This window comes from Heptranchias perlo, unplaced genomic scaffold, assembly GCF_035084215.1.
Source record: "Heptranchias perlo isolate sHepPer1 unplaced genomic scaffold, sHepPer1.hap1 HAP1_SCAFFOLD_396, whole genome shotgun sequence".
Lineage (NCBI taxonomy): Eukaryota > Metazoa > Chordata > Chondrichthyes > Hexanchiformes > Hexanchidae > Heptranchias > Heptranchias perlo.
In genome coordinates, this window is record NW_027139408.1 from 192,501 (window position 1) to 200,000 (window position 7,500).

At 52.9% G+C, this 7,500-nt stretch overlaps 5 pseudogenes; all 5 read right to left on the reverse strand.

Annotated features, from left to right (window-relative positions):
* Positions 1 to 2,487: 2,487 nt before the first annotated feature.
* On the reverse strand, positions 2,488 to 2,604 carry LOC137312143 (U2 spliceosomal RNA; annotated as a pseudogene).
* A 961-nt stretch (positions 2,605 to 3,565) lies between these two features.
* On the reverse strand, positions 3,566 to 3,682 carry LOC137312144 (U2 spliceosomal RNA; annotated as a pseudogene).
* A 961-nt stretch (positions 3,683 to 4,643) lies between these two features.
* On the reverse strand, positions 4,644 to 4,760 carry LOC137312120 (U2 spliceosomal RNA; annotated as a pseudogene).
* A 965-nt stretch (positions 4,761 to 5,725) lies between these two features.
* LOC137312112 (U2 spliceosomal RNA) lies at positions 5,726 to 5,842 on the reverse strand (annotated as a pseudogene).
* Positions 5,843 to 7,467: 1,625 nt separating this feature from the next.
* Positions 7,468 to 7,500, reverse strand: part of LOC137312135 (U2 spliceosomal RNA) — a 117-nt pseudogene continuing 84 nt past the window's right edge.

Below are 7,500 nucleotides of genomic sequence, written 5' to 3' on the forward strand. Positions count from 1 at the left end.
AGACCTGTTTTCTGGGACGCAGGTGTGAGATTCCAGGGGACCTGCTTTGTGCTGATTTCCCTGCCTCCCTCCCTCCTCCCCAGGACTTCCTTCTGAACACCTTTGTCGTTTGAGCGAGGGCCAAAAGCCTGCCTGTGAAAGGGAAGGATCAGCCGGTCAGCCCCCTGCTGGTCGCTGCTGCCAGTGCAGCAGGCGTGCGTGTGTCCTCGGCCTCGTGTCCAGGTCCCTCAGGGACTTGAGGCAGCTCTCCCCGGTGGTCTCGTGGTCAGGACCGGGCTTCGAATCCCAGTCGGGGGGGGATGACTTTCTGCTGCAGATTAATTGGCATGAAGGAAAGTCTCCCCTCCTGAGCGTAAAGCTCCACCCTCACCACCACCACCGCCTTTTCCTCCCCTTGACAAACGGACAGACAGACAGTCAGACAGTCAGTCCAGTTCGGGAGCGCAGCTTTCATTAAGCAATGGCGTTTGTGACAACTCATCGTCTGACAGGTTGATGATTTCCCCACACGCCTCCTGCCGAATAAAAGGCTCACCCTCCCGGACACTACCCCCAGAATCACCCACCCCCCGGGGTGAATATTAAGCCCGAGAACACCGACTGTAACCAACCGCAGTGAAAAGTTGAAGTGGCAACTCATTAACCAGATTTATTTTGGGCAACTCATTAACCAGATTTTTTGTTCATTTGGTTTATGAGTTGCCAAGTGTAAATCTGGTTAATGAGTTGCCACTTCAACTTTTCACTGCGGTTGGTTACAGTCGGTGTTCTCGGGCTTAATATTCGCCCCAGGGGGGGTGTATAGCGGGCGATGGCCGGTGTGGAGTGCGTTTTTTGGGGGTTGATTTTCACTTTGCCTCGCTGGTGGAATTTGTGGGAGGCAGGCAAGGGGATTGGTGTGGGCTGGTGGGCGGCAAGGGAGATGCTTGCTTCGGGGTGTTATCCTCACTTTGGTCCGCTGGTGAGAGTAGGCAGCGGCAGGCCGGCAGGCAGGCAAGTGTGATGTAGTGTGGGGTGCAGTGCAGTGCAGTGCGGTGCTGCCCTGTTGTTTATGAAAGGTTGTAATGACACTGCTTTGCAGCTGACCATGTCCACTGATTTGTGACGCCCGTATGGAGGCTGATATCTCAGGAGGGCCGAGGCCGATTTCCTCCAGGGACGGCTCGTCGCGTGCGGCAGGACGAGGCGCAGCGGACGGTACCGAGCGCTCGGAGGTGCGGCGCTGCCCGCCGGAGGTACAGCGAAAGGCTGCAAACCGCTTTCCGCCTGCTAACTCGGCGGCCGTCAGACCGACCGACTCCGCTTTACCACCGGAGCTAGAGTCGGGCAAGGGGCACCGAAGGGTACCGGAAGGATCGCGTTCGCACGACGGGAAGTCGACTAGCGGGCCGCCGAAAGCGAGCCGGGGGCCCCCGGTTTTTCTGTCCCACCTGGAGACTGATATCTCAGGAAGGCCGAGGCCGATTTCCTCCGGGGACGGCTGGTCGCGTGCGGCAGGACGAGGCGCAGCGGACGGTACCGAGCGCTCGGAGGTGCGGCGCTGCCCGCCGGAGGTACAGCGAAAGTCTGCGAACCGCTTTCCGCCTCCTCTCACCGCACGGCTCTCCTTTTCACCCACTGGCGGATTTTCACCCTCCGACTGCTCGCTACCGTCCGCTGCGCCTGGTCCGGGCCCTGTCCATTGTCATGTTAATGGCAGGGCGGGGCAGGACTGCTTTCACCAGGAACCCGGTTTTCTGGGTCAGAGGTTCCAGGGGACCTGTTTTGTGCGGACTTCCCTGTGTCCGTCCCTCCATGCCTTCCCCCCAGGACTTCCTTCTGAACACCTTTGTCGTTTGAGCGAGGGCCAAAAGCCTGCCTGTGAAAGGGAAGGATCAGCCGGTCAGCCCCCTGTTGGTCGCTGCTGCCAGTGCAGCAGGCGTGCGTGTGTATTCGGCCTCGTGTCCAGGTCCCTCAGGGACTTGAGGCAACTCTCCCCGGTGGTCTCGTGGTCAGGACCGGGCTTCGAATCCCGGTTGGGGGGGGATGACTTTCTGCTGCAGATTAATTGGCACCTCTGAAAGAAAGTCTCCCCTCCTGAGCGTAAAGCTCCACCCTCACCACCACCACCACCGCCACCTTTTCCTCCCCTTGACAAACAGACAGACAGACAGACAGACAGACAGTCAGTCCAGTTCGGGAGCGCAGCTTTCATTTGGAAGCAGACCCTGCTTGTTTAAAGTCAACGACGCCAAGTTATTTTGCACTTTGAATTATATCGCTCCGTGCGAGCGGCACTCAGCCTTGGAGAAGAAAAAAATACCACTGAGCTGAGAAAGTTCTTTTTAAAAAGGTTTCCTTCCACAGCAGCTCTGAGTGAGAGAGAGAGAGAGATATCAGCTTTATTCTCAGTAATAATACACACACACACACACACACACACACACACACACACACACACAGAGACACTGGGAAAGAGCTGATTTTCCTTTTGAATATCTCCCCACGGGGAGCTGCACCGTTCCCAGAAACACTGCAATACTGGGTCGATGCGTGGAGTGGACGGAGCAAGCCCCTATTCCATCTCCCTGTTCTAAAAATCAATTAAAAATAATAATAAATAATATGTGTGTGTGTGTGTGTGTGTGTGTGTGTGTGTGTGTCGGTGTCAGTATCAGTCAGTGAGTCAGTGTCTCTCTCTCTCTCTCTCTCACTCAGAGCTGCTGTGGAAGGAAACTTTTTTAAAAAGAACTTGCATATTGAAAGAAAGATGTGTCTCAAGCTGCCGGGCCCTGTCCATTGTCATGTCAATGGCAGGACTGCTTTCACCAGGAACCCGTTTTTCTGGGTCAGAGGTTCCAGGGGACCTGTTTTGTGCGGACTTCCCTGTGTCCGTCCCTCCCTGCCTGCCTTCCCCCCAGGACTTCCTTCTGAACACCTTTGTCGTTTCAGCGAGGGCCAAAAGCCTGCCTGTGAAAGGGAAGGATCAGCCGGTCAGCCCCCTGTTGGTCGCTGCTGCCAGTGCAGCAGGCGTGCGTGTGTATTCGGCCTCGTGTCCAGGTCCCTCAGGGACTTGAGGCAACTCTCCCCGGTGGTCTCGTGGTCAGGACCGGGCTTCGAATCCCGGTCGGGGGGGATGGCTTTCTGCTGCAGATTAATTGGCACCTCTGAAAGAAAGTCTCCCCTCCTGAGCGTAAAGCTCCACCCTCACCACCACCGCCGCCTTTTCCACCCCTTGACAAACAGACAGACAGACAGACAGTCAGTCCAGTTCGGGAGCGCAGCTTTCATTTGGAAGCAGACCCTGCTTGTTTCAAGTCAACGACGCCAAGTTATTTTGCACTTTGAATTATATCGCTACGTGCGAGCGGCACTCAGCCTTGGAGAAGAAAAAAATACCACTGAGCTGAGAAAGTTCTTTTTAAAAAGGTTTCCTTCCACAGCAGCTCTGAGTGAGAGAGAGAGAGGGAGAGAGAGAGAGAGAGAGATATCAGCTTTATTCTCAGTAATAATACACACACACACACACACACACACACAGAGACACTGGGAAAGAGCTGATTTTCCTTTTGAATATCTCCCCACGGGGAGCTGCACCGTTCCCAGAAACACTGCAATACTGGGTCGATGCGTGGAGTGGACGGAGCAAGCCCCTATTCCATCTCCCTGTTCTAAAAATCAATTAAAAATAATAATAAATAATATGTGTGTGTGTGTGTGTGTGTGTGTGTGTGTGTGTGTCGGTGTCAGTATCAGTCAGTGAGTCAGTGTCTCTCTCTCTCTCTCTCTCACTCAGAGCTGCTGTGGAAGGAAACTTTTTTAAAAAGAACTTGCATATTGAAAGAAAGATGTGTCTCAAGCTGCCGGGCCCTGTCCATTGTCATGTCAATGGCAGGACTGCTTTCACCAGGAACCCGTTTTTCTGGGTCAGAGGTTCCAGGGGACCTGTTTTGTGCGGACTTCCCTGTGTCCGTCCCTCCCTGCCTGCCTTCCCCCCAGGACTTCCTTCTGAACACCTTTGTCGTTTCAGCGAGGGCCAAAAGCCTGCCTGTGAAAGGGAAGGATCAGCCGGTCAGCCCCCTGTTGGTCGCTGCTGCCAGTGCAGCAGGCGTGCGTGTGTATTCGGCCTCGTGTCCAGGTCCCTCAGGGACTTGAGGCAACTCTCCCCGGTGGTCTCGTGGTCAGGACCGGGCTTCGAATCCCGGTCGGGGGGGATGGCTTTCTGCTGCAGATTAATTGGCACCTCTGAAAGAAAGTCTCCCCTCCTGAGCGTAAAGCTCCACCCTCACCACCACCGCCGCCTTTTCCACCCCTTGACAAACAGACAGACAGACAGACAGTCAGTCCAGTTCGGGAGCGCAGCTTTCATTTGGAAGCAGACCCTGCTTGTTTCAAGTCAACGACGCCAAGTTATTTTGCACTTTGAATTATATCGCTACGTGCGAGCGGCACTCAGCCTTGGAGAAGAAAAAAATACCACTGAGCTGAGAAAGTTCTTTTTAAAAAGGTTTCCTTCCACAGCAGCTCTGAGTGAGAGAGAGAGAGGGAGAGAGAGAGAGAGAGAGATATCAGCTTTATTCTCAGTAATAATACACACACACACACACACACACACACAGAGACACTGGGAAAGAGCTGATTTTCCTTTTGAATATCTCCCCACGGGGAGCTGCACCGTTCCCAGAGACACTGCAATACTGGGTCGATGCGTGGAGTGGACGGAGCAAGCCCCTATTCCATCTCCCTGTTCTAAAAATCAATTAAAAATAATAATAAATAATATGTGTGTGTGTGTGTGTGTGTGTGTGTGTGTGTGTGTGTCGGTGTCAGTATCAGTCAGTGAGTCAGTGTCTCTCTCTCTCTCTCTCTCTCTCTCTCACTCAGAGCTGCTGTGGAAGGAAACTTTTTTAAAAAGGACTTGCATATTGAAAGAAAGATGTGTCTCAAGCTGCCGGGCCCTGTCCATTGTCATGTCAATGGCAGGACTGCTTTCACCAGGAACCCGTTTTTCTGGGTCAGAGGTTCCAGGGGACCTGTTTTGTGCGGACTTCCCTGTGTCCGTCCCTCCCTGCCTGCCTTCCCCCCAGGACTTCCTTCTGAACACCTTTGTCGTTTGAGCGAGGGCCAAAAGCCTGCCTGTGAAAGGGAAGGATCAGCCGGTCAGCCCCCTGTTGGTCGCTGCTGCCAGTGCAGCAGGCGTGCGTGTGTATTCGGCCTCGTGTCCAGGTCCCTCAGGGACTTGAGGCAACTCTCCCCGGTGGTCATGTGGTCAGGACCGGGCTTCGAATCCCGGTCGGGGGGGATGACTTTCTGCTGCAGATTAATTGGCACCTCTGAAAGAAAGTCTCCCCTCCTGAGCGTAAAGCTCCACCCTCACCACCACCGCCGCCTTTTCCACCCCTTGACAAACAGACAGACAGACAGACAGACAGTCAGTCCAGTTCGGGAGCGCAGCTTTCATTTGGAAGCAGACCCTGCTTGTTTCAAGTCAACGACGCCAAGTTATTTTGCACTTTGAATTATATCGCTACGTGCGAGCGGCACTCAGCCTTGGAGAAGAAAAAAATACCACTGAGCTGAGAAAGGTCTTTTTAAAACGGTTTCCTTCCACAGCAGCTCTGAGTGAGAGAGAGAGAGAGAGAGAGAGATATCAGCTTTATTCTCAGTAATAATACACACACACACACACACACACACTCAGAGACACTGGGAAAGAGCTGTTTTTCCTTTTGAATATCTCCCCACAGGGAGCTGCACCGTTCCCAGAAACACTGCAATACTGGGTCGATGCGTGGAGTGGACAGAGCAAGCCCCTTTTCCATCTCCCTGTTCTAAAAATCAATTTAAAATAATAATAAATAATATGTGTGTGTGTGTGTGTGTGTGTGTCGGTGTCAGTATCAGTCAGTCAGTCAGTGTCTCTCTCTCTCTCTCCCTCACACTCAGAGCTGCTGTGGAAGGAAACTTTTTTAAAAAGAACTTGCATATTGAAAGAAAGATGTGTCTCAAGCTGCCGGGCCCTGTCCATTGTCATGTCAATGGCAGGACTGCTTTCACCAGGAACCCGGTTTTGTGGGTCAGAGGTTCCAAAGGACCTGTTTTGTGCGGACTTCCCTGTGTCCGTCCCTCCCTGCCTGCCTTCCCCCCAGGACTTCCTTCTGAACAGCTTTGTCGTTTAAAATAATAATAAATAATATGTGTGTGTGTGTGTGTGTGTGTGTGTGTGTGTGTGTCGGTGTCAGTATCAGTCAGTGAGTCAGTGTCTCTCTCTCTCTCTCTCTCTCTCTCTCTCTCACTCAGAGCTGCTGTGGAAGGAAACTTTTTTAAAAAGGACTTGCATATTGAAAGAAAGATGTGTCTCAAGCTGCCGGGCCCTGTCCATTGTCATGTCAATGGCAGGACTGCTTTCACCAGGAACCCGGTTTTCTGGGTCAGAGGTTCCAGGGGACCTGTTTTGTGCGGACTTCCCTGTGTCCGTCCCTCCCTGCCTGCCTTCCCCCCAGGACTTCCTTCTGAACACCTTTGTCGTTTAAAATAATAATAAATAGTATGTGTGTGTGTGTGTGTCGGTGTCAGTATCAGTCAGTCAGTCAGTGTCTCTCTCTCTCTCTCTCTCTCTCTCTCACTCAGAGCTGCTGTGGAAGGAAACTTTTTTAAAAAGAACTTGCTTATTGAAAGAAAGATGTGTCTCAAGCTGCCGGGCCCTGTCCATTGTCCTGTCAATGGCAGGACTGCTTTCACCAGGAACCCGTTTTTCTGGGTCAGAGGTTCCAGGGGACCTGTTTTGTGCGGACTTCCCTGTGTCCGTCCCTCCCTGCCTGCCTTCCCCCCAGGACTTCCTTCTGAACACCTTTGTCGTTTCAGCGAGGGCCAAAAGCCTGCCTGTGAAAGGGAAGGATCAGCCGGTCAGCCCCCTGCTGGTCGCTGCTGCCAGTGCAGCAGGCGTGCGTGTGTCCTCGGCCTCGTGTCCAGGTCCCTCAGGGACTTGAGGCAGCTCTCCCCGGTGGTCTCGTGGTCAGGACCGGGCTTCGAATCCCGGTCGGGGGGGATGACTTTCTGCTACAGATTAATTGGCACCTCTGAAAGAAAGTCTCCCCTCCTGAGCGTATAGCTCCACCCTCACCACCACCGCCGCCTTTTCCTCCCCTTGACAAGCAGACAGACAGACAGACAGACAGTCCAGTTCGGGAGCGCAGCTTTCATTTGGAAGCAGACCCTGCTTGTTTAAAGTCAACGACGCCAAGTTATTTTGCACTTTGAATTATATCGCTACGTGCGAGCGGCACTCAGCCTTGGAGAAGAAAAAAATACCACTGAGCTGAGAAAGTTCTTTTTAAAACGGTTTCCTTCCACAGCAGCTCTGAGTGAGAGAGAGAGAGAGAGAGAGAGATATCAGCTTTATTCTCAGTAATAAAACACACACACACACACACACACACACAGAGACACTGGGAAAGAGCTGTTTTTCCTTTTGAATATCTCCCCACGGGGAGCTGCACCGTTCCCAGAAACACTGCAATA